The sequence below is a fragment of the Stegodyphus dumicola genome, chromosome 12, assembly GCF_044657685.1.
Source record: "Stegodyphus dumicola isolate Sdum_Otavi_A_Nest chromosome 12, ASM4465768v1".
Taxonomy (NCBI): domain Eukaryota; kingdom Metazoa; phylum Arthropoda; class Arachnida; order Araneae; family Eresidae; genus Stegodyphus; species Stegodyphus dumicola.
The window spans coordinates 83,257,452-83,268,647 of record NC_140779.1 but is presented as its reverse complement, the minus strand read 5'-3'; positions in this window follow the sequence as shown (position 1 = coordinate 83,268,647).

Genomic DNA, 11,196 nt, shown 5'->3' with positions numbered 1-11,196 from the left:
AAGAATGATGTTAGCCACATAAGATTTACTTGCTTTATATTTTAATAGCTTTTAATACCTGCTTAAATAGTTTCTGTTAATTTATTTGTAAATATTCTCAATCAGCTCAGGTTCCTTATTTTTACTCACGCTTTAGCATAAAATTTTGAGTTTTTAATCCGACAAATGGATATATGTGCTTAAATTGATATCGGAATTTTAGCGCGAAGTTTCATAAAAAAGTTAGGCGAAAGACGTATACGGTTTTTTATCAACAGAATATAGAGTCAGACGACGCATCGTATCGACTGCCTTTTAACTAATGGTATCAGAATTCGAAGTTTTATAATAAAAGCTGTTAATTAACACATCACCCTTGCGCTTACATAAACTTAAAAGGTTAATAGAAACACAGCTTGCGGATAATTCAGAACTTGTGTTGAAATTGAATGTGGAATACAAAACTAATATGCCATACTACACTATGACTTGGCCGTAGGTTTTTGCAAAGCATAAGCCGGTAAGTAAAATTCAACCAATAAATAAACTACACAGAGTGTTGGTGTATTTAATTACGGCAAAGCTCACTGGGGCTATCTGCCTAAGGTGAGGGATGCCTTCGTGGAGGACTTTCTAAGGGAAACTGGCTCGTATACACGTTACACACGGGAAAAAACCACGAAAACACCCATGCAACCAGCCCGTTCGCGGGATTCGAACCTCGGATCAAACTACCAGTGTTCAGCGACGTTACCGCTCGGCCGCTGGTGGGCTCCTACCTAGAGTGATATTAAGAAAAGTGATCTCGTTATTTCAATTAAGGAAGCAAAGAGCTTATTTACATTTTACTTAATTTGCATTTTGGTGTGAGTTGATGAATTAGAAGTAAAAGTAAAGTCCGAGTAACCGGGTTACCTAACTTAAAAACTTACAAACTTAATATTTTTGTTTTACATTTTTATGAGAAAATGCGCATGAAATAATTGAAGTAAATACTCATGGATATTTCTAGGATCATTTTTGACTGTTCACTATTTGACGTTTTGCATATGAACTTTCAACCTCATTGAGAAGCGTTGGAATTATTATTTTACTACCTAACATTATTTAACTCACTGTTTATGAATAATAATAGTTATTTCAAACTGAGTCAGTCTCAAACTGATTGCTTCAACTGTAGTGCCGTTGAGGATAATTCTGAAGGAAAAAGTTATTACTTGATGAAGCGTGTAAAGTATGGAAATGTTAGTTTTAGCCTTATTTATTTAAACTACTTTCAAACATTACTAAAAAGAACGTACTTAGAAATGACATTCTAAGTTTATATAATGAGAATATAAGGAGAAATCAATTAAAATCTTTCTCGAATTTCATTAAGAAAGCGACAATAAAATAAATCTGAGCGTTTTAGGAACGTGTTGAAATTGTTTTTTTATTAATGATATTTTTAATTGCTTTAAATTGTTTCGAACTTTTTAATCTTTTAAACAAACCAAAACAAACAGATGTCTTGATTTTCTTTCTTTCAGAAACTGCGCTGCTTCTACATTTATGATCTTCAAAGTAAAGCTTCAAACATTTGGAAATGTAAACATTACAGTAATTGCTAATTTAATTAAATGAAAAATAGGCTTATTGTTTAAACAATGTTTACAAACCGCAAATAAATTTAGAATTTAATTGAAATTCCAGAAAGGTGGAAGAATAAAGCAGTCGAAAGGAAGAAGAGAAAAATTTTGACAATATATGAAGTCCCAGGGGATGACAAGGGCAACGCGCAAAGGACAAACATTCGTCAAACTAAAGATTTTTATTCTAAATTTGTTCTTTTAGTAAGTGTGAATTAAACGGCTTATTAACGAATGGTTGAATCAAATATTACTATCCACATTACAGTTTAGAATGACTGAATTTTCTTTTGTGGGTTAAATAATAAATTAAAACAAGAGATATTTGTTCTCCAAATAAAAATGAGTTCTTTCGTTCAGCGATATGTGGAAAAGTTTCGCAATTACTTTGTTTAGCGTATAGGACTCTATATTATTTGAAAAAAAAAGAACAAAACTATATACCTACGAACTAGAAATAAAACTACACATCAAACAGAATGTCTCCACGATTACATTCTCATGAACTTAGATAATCAGCTCTTTGAATTTATTATTGAAGTTACTCTGGGGCTTATCAATGTTGTGTGTATGCGCAACCAAACAAGTTCCTTTCATGATTAATAATTTTTAATAAATTATGAATTACTTAAAAATTATTTATATAACTACTAACAATGAAAACTGTTGTTTTTTAAGAAATGGATGTTTTTAATCAATTTATCTTTTTCAATATTAATATTTTTTAAACTGTACCTTTTGTTTAGTTCTTAATAAATGAAACAGAACTTAATCAAATTTCGGTAACCCAGCAAGATCGAGTAGATATGGCAGTTGAATGTTGTTAATTTTATAAAGGTTCTCATTTCTATAAATGAGCTTGTTGTGCAAGAGATTTCAAGATCTTTCTTTGTGTATAATGTAAACATACACCATTTATGTATTATTGAAATAGATACGCAAGCATATTAACCTCCTTATAATCATTACATCAACAAGAATGGATTTGAAGACGAAAAGTGGGTTCTTTCTGATTATGCGCATTCACACGAGAAGTCCAGAACTACTAAGTACTTTTAGAACAGTATATTGTGAGAAACAAGGAATTTACAAGAAAAAAAACTCACATGGCCGATATTTACATTTTTAAAGCCGATGGAATGATAGTTAATTTAAAAGTTTATGCATCAACAAGTACTCAAACATGTGCGTGGCACGCGTATGCGTAGGTTGGCTGTTATCACGTATATATTCGAAAATACGCCAACAACACGACATTTTACGAAATGTTGGAACCCGAAGAACGGATAATAAGAAACTGCTAAACAATGAGAAACTGCTACCGTGTGAACAACCAATAATTACAAACGATTATTAATTAAAATCCCAGAACTGGCCCTATACCTTTGAATTAAATAAATAAATAAATAAATAAGTAGATAAACAAATAAATAATTAAATGAAAATATTAGCTGAAAATTAAGAATTCCAGAAAATAACTGGCGATGAAATAAAATTTCGCATTTTATGAACGCACATTTTCAGTAATAAAAAAATCATTAGAATTTCTCTTTGTTACTGAAACGACAGAACTAGTTTAAATTAGACAAACTTGGTAAATAAAATTTCCCGCACTCCAGATAATTAAAAGAAAATTTTTTTCGAACCTAAAATGTAAAATATAGAGGAATGAACACAAATATAATACATAATAAATATACAAAGACGCTGAATAAAAATTTGAAAAATTTAAATTTAATATATTATAAAAAATATTTCTTTTCATCCTTCACTAACTAAAGCTGAACCAAAACGTTTTCAAATTTGAAATTAACTATATTATCATATTATATAGCTATATTACTAATTTCATTTGAAACAGAGAAACGTGAGTTAAATTAGATATGAAGCGAACGATAAAATTACCGTGCAATTAATTAACAATAGGATTTTATTAATGATGACCGTAAACAAAGGAATGTATGTTTCCTTCTCTAATCTGAAAATAGAATGAATGTCCATATTAATGTGCACAGAATCGTGATACATATTCTTTCTGATTTCTTCTTCTTTCTGAAGTATGAATTGTATGCTTAAAACTCAAGGGAAATGTTTAATATTACACTCACTTCAGATTTTACATATAGTATAGAACAATACTTCAGTGTTAGGTTCTTTGAATGATAAAGATACATATTTATTTCTTCCTTTTATTAATTCAGCTGAGTAACACAGAGACGATGAATTCGATCAGAGTAATCCATGCATTTGCATTATGCAAGAGGTTGAAATAAAAACTTTGAGCGCCTATGCTAACGAAAAAATCTGAACTTTAAATATTATATACTTTATAAATATAACTCCTTCGTTAGTGAAATTACTATTTAAAAATTACATTTTTATTATGAATTATAATTATGTTATTAGAAAATAATGTAAATTATTCTTTGAATATAGGTTTATTTGTTGTATATTTTTTTATTATTTCAAAATTATAACAGAGTATATTGCATTTAATGGCTTTTAAATATCTAATTCTATCTGAAATTGTTTCCTAATTATGGAATATTAACGAAAAAAATCATAAAAACAACATTCAATTATTATGTCTCTCCTATAAGAATTCTAATTGCAGTTCAAAACGCATGAGCTTGGTGACTTATTTTATCAATATTTCAGAATTTCTCAAATCAATATTTCTCAAAATTTCAGTCAGTTTCGAAAATTTTATGGCAGGAAGAAAAGCTGTCAAAATTCTTTATTGTGTATTTTTAATATACAATAAAGAAAAGATATATTTTTATTGTATAGTTTTACTGCTTGTTGCATATTTTTTATATATATGTCTGCAATCGATGGATTAAGTCAAATGGATACTTAAAATTTAATAGAATTAGTTGCTAGAATAATAGCGAGTTCTTACGACCGATAGTGGTTACTAAAGAATAAGTAACACGGCATTCTCTGTAGCTGGTATGATATGGTTACTGTGTCTAAAGTGTAGTTTTGATATTTTCGATCATTATTGAGCTAACCAAATTACTGCTTATTCTATGATAAAAGAAACAGACATTTTAAAAGTTTTGCAGAAGTAAAGAGTTTCAATAGCATGCAGGATTATTTAAATTTTCTAATAGTTATTTTTAATTTTTAAACCCTTTCCTCTATTTTTTCGTTTCCCACCTAAAATTCTCTGCCAGAACAAGTATTCAGTATCGCGTTTCATGCCAATAAAATGAAATCAATATTTAATGGGAAGTTCAGTCACTTCCGTAGAAGAGCTCAGAGCGTGTTCTGCCTTATGCCCACGTCGTCTATCTAACTACGTTTTACCATAGACTTATAAGGTATTTCTCCCACTTTCCTAGCGTCCTTCGACGTGTAGTGGTTCTGCAAGCTGGGCCGGTATTCCAGAGGTCCGTGGTTCGATTCCCGGGAAAGGCGGTTGCTAATTTTTAATCTCTCTGGCTTCCAAAAAAAACTTCTAATGTCTCTACAGACTTACGTGCTTGTTAGTACTTTCCAGTGACATTTAATTAAGGATCAACTCTGTTAGTTATTTCTGTTCTGAACATTTTGGCTAAATGAAAGTTAGAATTAAGACAGTTTTTTGTTTTCTGTCTCCAGTTAAAGCTCAAGTAGAGGCCTTTCTGTAAGCCCGAGAAAGGCCAACTATTATTATTCTTTGATTGGAATAAAAGGGTACTTTAACCCGTCTTTGGACTTTGTTTTTATGCTTGTAAGAAAAACAGCGAATAGTCGCTATACTCTTCTCCAAGTTTTAGTTGCCAAGGACATGTAATTTAACTAGAACCGTATAAACGAAACAAATAATTATACGGTTAGAAGAGTACGCCTGAAAATTTATATCACTAAATTACAAGTGCTGTATATGACACAGGGCACATTATCAGTGCAACAGATCGAAATGTTTTCCATACGTTCCGTGTCTTCAGACTCAGGAATGGTTGCGATTCTTGGTTCAAGGTCATCCAAATCTGTAGGAAGAGAAGAAACAAAACCAGAGTCTTTGATGTATCCTCCACACGAAGTAGTCATTTAGTGTTAAATTCAGACTTCTTTGCGACTACATTACCAGAATTACATCTTGATGTGTTGGACGGACAATAAAATGGAAAAGCAGATTTTCAGATTATGTAAGTGACCAGATTTGTTTTGGGAAATTCAAGCACACATACAAAAGAAATTTCAAACAGATACATTACTCGGCTGATATCAAAAGCTTTAAAACGATGCTAATGTTACGGAAACTAGCAAAACGAGGAAATTTGCAAAGACTTCTTCCATGTGCCTTCTGATAAAGCTAACATTTTCGAATTTAGAGGCATTTAATCAATTTCTTTTAGATTAACTCTGTGCTGTGAATTGGATTGATAAATCATATTGTTACGAATTTTGTACACATAGACTGAAGATTTTAATTAATTTATATGTTAAATTGTATTATTTCTTTTGCATAATCTAACACGACAATTTAAAGGAGAGAAGCTTGCCAGAAAAGTAAGAATACAGGGGCAAGTCTATTTAACATTGAGTAAATGGCTGTCTGGCTAATTTGGCGAGATATCACCAAGATGGCAACGGTTTGGTGACAAATAAATGTATATTGTCTCTGTAAATCTGTAATGGATATTGTAATTGAACCCTGTAATAATGGATATTATAATTGGTCTCTGTAAATCTGGAATGGGTATTATAACTGAATAGCTGTAATTGATGCTGTGTGTAATTGTAACCGTACCCGGCCCTCATATGTCTTCCAGTAATTTTGAGAAGTACTAGATATTTCTTGGCTGTCGGGTGGAAACTATATGATATCGGAGAAAACATCAGCTCTCAGTTGTTAGTTGTTAGGTCAGCGTGATTATGGAGTACTGAGATATCTCCGGGTTAGTTTCGCTCTTTAGGTGCGCTTTGCATTGCATTCTATTTATCGTTCTTAGGAGTTTGAAGTATAACTATTGACTGTACTCTGTGATAATATGAGGAGTTCTATGACTATTTTTGTGGAACGTTTCAGATCTGTTGAATGTTTCTTTTGGTAAAATTAATTTTATCAACTTGTCATCGAATCTGTGTGCATTCAATCTGTTACGAGTCCGTACGCAGCAATAACACTGAAAAATCAAAACATTATGACCACCTACTCAATAAAGCGTTACGCGATCTTTAGTTTGCAAATCAACTGCAGCTCGCCTTGACATGGGGGCCACAAGTTCTTGGTAGATGACTGCAGCCAGGTTGTACCATATGTCGAAGCAGCGGTCACGTAAAGTCGAAATATTCCAATATGGTAGTTTTTGAACTTTGAGTTGGCGCTCTATGATATCCGAAACGTGCTCTATCGGGTTAACAGCCGGCGAATTAGGTGGCGAGGACATTAAATGGAATTCATCTTTCCTTCATAACGTGTTCTACCCCAAATAAGGGTCCCACAGCCGCCCATGAGAACGTTCCCCAAATCATATTACAGCCACCATCAGCCTATGTATAATCTGCTGTACGGGGGTGGGTGGGAAGAAACAATTCTCCTGGAACACGGCGTACCCTGACACGAGCATCGATGTATCAATGAGAAATCGTGATTCATCTGACCAGGCAACTTCCACTTATCCATGGTCCAGTTATAAAGTATTTCTCCCATTTCCCTAGCGTGCCTTCGTGGTGTAACGGTAGCACGCAGGGCGGGTATTCCAGAGGTCCGTGGTTCGATTCCCGGTGAAGGCGCATATTTTTCATCTTTTCTGCTTCCAATTAACCTAATGACTCTACACAATCTCGATGTTCCCGTTCCCTCTGTAGGCATAGCTGACAATGACGCTTGGTCAACAGAGGGACATGAGTAGCATTGCGCAGTCTCATATCCAACAGTGTCCGCTGAACTGTGTATTCCGAAACACTTATAATGAATTGTATTGCGTTGTCAGCTGAGCATTATATTACGCTATTTTGGCTCGTCAGTGTACATATAGAATAAACATTCAACACCATGCAAGTGCGATAACATTATCATAGTAAAATAACTATACATCTCTTTTACACGTTTATAGTTAACCGTAGGAAAACAGATGAAATTTTGCTTCAGAAGATTAGTTTTAAAAGTTTCCATTTCTTACTCTATTATCAGATGATAAACGATGGTGTCATATGGAGTCTTTATAAAAAAGGATTAAAAAATTAAAGGACTTTTGTATTTTACAAACGCATAAATGTCTAAAAAATATTTTTAAAATCGATAGCTCGTAAATGGGAATGTCATTAGAAAGACCATAATTTCATCGGAACCAATTTTGTATAGTTAAACCTAATTTACATTACACACTAGTTAATTGTAATTACTACGAACTTATAATACAACTAAAACTAAGTCACCGCTACTTGCAGTGTTCTTGGAACACAACAAAGATAAATATGCATAAATCAAATAGTAAGTTTAATTCCTCAAAATGTAATCAAATAGTATACGTTTTTCTAATCAGATGCAGCGTAAATGCTGGTAAAGCTGAGTGCTGCCAAAGCTGTCCTTATACTAAACCTAGGCGTTGGTAAAGCAAAAAAGAATCCGCCAAAGCTAATTTTGATCACGAGAGATCCAACTCCAGTGGATGAGTTACTAGACTATCTCGTTTTAACTTACATTTCCGCTGGCTATTAAAATACCCTTAATTCATATTTCTGCTGGAACTCGTTTAAGAAAGGAAAGCATAGAATACATTTAACATAAAAATAATGCTAACAACGTAAAGGTTTCGACACAGTTTGCGTTGCGACACATGCGAATCCACTGCACATTAAAAGATTTAAAAATGAAATAAGTGCTAAATAAATATTCCTGTATATTCTTGCAGACGGCATAGAAATACTTACTCAGAAGTATAACTGACTGAAAATGATGACTAATTGCATCGAATTTCGAGGCAAAATTTTGCAAATAAAAGTTCCAACATTTTATACTAATGTTTTTTCATAAATCTTGTTTTTCCTGTTTTTCCAAAATAATAAATTTAAAATATATAAAGTTCCATACTAAAGAAGAGTTTACAAGAACAGGAAATGCAATATAAACAAAGGCAAAAGAAAGGTAGGATTTTTTACAATATCTGAACAAATGTTTTTGAAATTAAAGATAGCAGGATAATGCAACTATTTGTTTAATGAATAGCTGTTATTAAATTTTTTTTTTAATTAAAGATGGGAAGGCATAATCAGTCGGAGGTATGAAAAAGTCTGTAATATGTACAAGGGTTATATAAAACTATTTCAGTACGTATTTGTTTTACGAAAAATTAGGATGCGGATTTCTAGCAGTTAACAATTACCAAAGAATTTATTTAGTTTACCATGTATGTAATTAATGTAATCTGCGGATACCTCTCGCTCTTTGCCCTTCAGTCTAACGAACACAGCGTCTCCGATGGAATTAACAACACGAGTGAACTCTGTAACCTCGAGCAAGTTTACTTCTAAAAACAATTTTCTCAAATTAGGAAATACTTCTCACGTACTACAGAAGTATAAGACAGAGGTGAAAGTTTTAATGCAAGAGTGCAATGCTTTTGTATATCATGCACGCAATATTTTGTTCATTCTTCAATTACTAGAAAGTTATTTATGTTCTCTTTCAACTCGGGGCTTAAATTTTTCGTCAGATTTCTCTCGAGAAGAAGGAGTGAGAGAAAGAGGAAGTCATTTTCAGTTAAATTGCTTCTCGAATTAGTATCGAAAAATGTTGCAGGCGTACACGTGTTGAGCTGAAAATAGCAATTTATCACTCGCAGACCTGTGGAGAAAAATGGTTACGCGGAAAAGATTTTGAAATAAATTGAATTTCGGCGCTAAAACATAAATCTAAGTTTTACCTTTCAGTCGCTTCTTTTAAGACAGTGAGAAGCGCGCGTGCTAATTTCATGGCGCAAAATACTTTGGAATATCATTTACGGAGAATTTGCAGTTAGTTTTAATAGAGGAGTAAAAACAATGCGGTAAAATTACACAAAACGCATTTAGGGTTGAAGTTCCATGATATAATTTATCACGTCTCAACAGTAAGAATTGTTTTATGCAAAATATTTACATTAAAATCATTGAAATGATTATGCTTTTATGCGTGTTTTAAATTCTTAGGATTAAACTATTATAATGAATACTTTGAAAACTTTGAGAAATGAACTTTATAGATAGCATTATGTATTTCATCTCCTAATGCTACATAGGTGTGGCACTAAACTACAAATTTTTCAATCTTGCTCTCTGCTTGGTAACATTCCTCGCTAGCTATGCTGTAGATATGTTTATCTTTGAGTATTAATGGAAAGCAGTGCAGTTAAAGTTGTCGAAAGCGCTTCTGAGGCATTTAATTGCTACCGTGAACTTTCGTGGTTTATGTTTTCATTTCAGTGTATTCTTATTATGTTAAAATTCCTGACATTTAATCTTTTCTTTCATTCAGTATGCTTTTAAATAGATAGAAAACTTCATCGATAATGCTCCAGATAATTATGGCCAAATGTTTATCGAGCGAAAGGCTACATATAGAGCTTTCGTATTGATAGAGGGACGTAATCTAAGAAAAGATTACGAACTACTGAGTTACATATTTCAAACCATGTTACAAACGACAATGGACCATAGTATGGTGGAACACAGAGCCTATATCTTCAAAGTACTTAGTTGTGCCATTCAGGATTATTGAACCACAAACAGACGTATTCTACTCTAATTAATGTCTTGTTGCTTAAGTGAGTTGACAGAAAGCACATAATGCATTGTTCTGTCATCCAACAAAATTATACATGATGTTTTAGAGTGTAGATATAACACTTTTCATCGCTCTAATGTCTCATGAATCAAGGTTAAAATTAGAGAATAGTTTATTATCATGGGAATAAGAGATAAGAGAATATGGGCAATTACATTATAAAATAAGTCCTCCAATATATTTCATAATTACTTTGTTTAACGTTGGTAACTTCATATTACCCTAAGTTATTTTTTAAATATTAACATATTTATGTTAAGCTTTAAATTATGGCTTTCAGTTTCATACGTAGTAGGCTTTGAATTTTACTACCCGTGCGTATGGATTCGGGCCGATGTCTCTGAAATTCATTCAGTGTTTCCTACACACTTTCATCACGACGGTTACAGACTTTCGGGAGAGATAGTGTACAATTAGACGACAGAAAATCACACAGCAATGGATGGTCGTACTCTCGTTCTGGAGCAGTAGTGACGACCCAAAATGCAAGGAAGGATACGAACAGGGAGAGAGAACGCTTTTATTATGCTTATTATAGCTAAAATGTTGGGACGGCTTTGACTGGAATAAGTAAAGAACTGACACAGAGTAATAGTGAAGGTGTCCGGTGGTCACGCGGTTAGTCCGGTGCGTTGGCCAGAAAGATCGCCAGACCTCACTCACTTGTATTGGATACTTCCTCTGGGGGCATTGGTGTAAGGGCATTGGTTTCCTCTGAGGGCAAACGTCAAGACCACTGGTATAAGAAACTCCTGTTAACAGTGCTGAGGTGCTTGTTGCTTGCATCGTGGCAGCTGCTGTAGTAGCCCGGGCACCCAGAACATCAAATCT